This window comes from Octopus bimaculoides, chromosome 12, assembly GCF_001194135.2.
Source record: "Octopus bimaculoides isolate UCB-OBI-ISO-001 chromosome 12, ASM119413v2, whole genome shotgun sequence".
NCBI classification, from domain to species: domain Eukaryota; kingdom Metazoa; phylum Mollusca; class Cephalopoda; order Octopoda; family Octopodidae; genus Octopus; species Octopus bimaculoides.
In genome coordinates this window covers 17,566,086-17,567,213 of record NC_068992.1, presented here as the reverse complement: position 1 = coordinate 17,567,213, position 1,128 = coordinate 17,566,086, and positions in this window count along the sequence as shown.

Here is a 1,128-nt window from a genome sequence, read left to right as displayed (position 1 = left end):
ATATATATATATATAGATAGATAGATAGATAGATAGATAGATAGATAGATAGATAGATAGATAGACGAACGGATGGACGGACAGACAGACAGACAGACAGACAGACAGACAGATAATAGACAGACAGACATGCAGACAGATAATAGACAGCCAGACAAATAGACGGATAATAGACAGGCAAACAGACAGATAGATAGATAGATGGACAGACACAGACAGAGAGACTGACAAGCAGAGAGACAGACAGACAGACAAATAGATAGATAAACAGACATCTACATAATAGACAGACAGACAGATAATAGACAGTCAAGCAAATAGACAGATAATAGACAGACAGACAGGCAGACAGACAGGCAGACAGACAGACAGACTGACAGGCTGACAAACAGACAGACAGATAGATAATAAACAGACAGACAAACCGACAGATAATACACAGATAGATAGATAGATAGATAGATAGATAGATAGATAGATAGATAGATAGATAGATAGACAGATGGACAGAAACAGACTGACAGGCAGACAAACAGACAGACAGGCAGAAGGTAGATAGATAGACAGATAGATAAACAGACAGACAGACAGATAAACAGACAGACACACACACACACACACACACACACACACACACACACACACACAACCACACATACACAGATAACTAAAATTAGCTCCTTTCCCTTCAGCAAGTCGAAATTGCCTGTAGAGGGTGGCACAATGTGACACAAATGTCAAAGTGACTGAAGAGCAACATGAAATGTAGTGTTTCACTCAAACACACAATGCACTGGCTGATCCCGGAGTTGAAACCACAATCTTGCGATCATGAACACAATACTCTGACCACTGGGCCATGAGCTCTCATTAATATTTTTCTCTCTGCCCACCTCTGTGAGCGTGTGTGTGTGTCCGTGTCCGTGTGTGTGTGTGTGTTTTCAGTTGAATGCACAGAAGCAAGGAAATCATTTGTGGCAACAGAGTGAATCACCAACTTCAAACGAATAAGTAAACTTTATTAAATAGATTGAGTAACACTTTGTTCCATTTTGTACATCCAAATGTGAAAACATACACACACACACACAGAGGCAAACACACACACACACGCAAACACACACACAA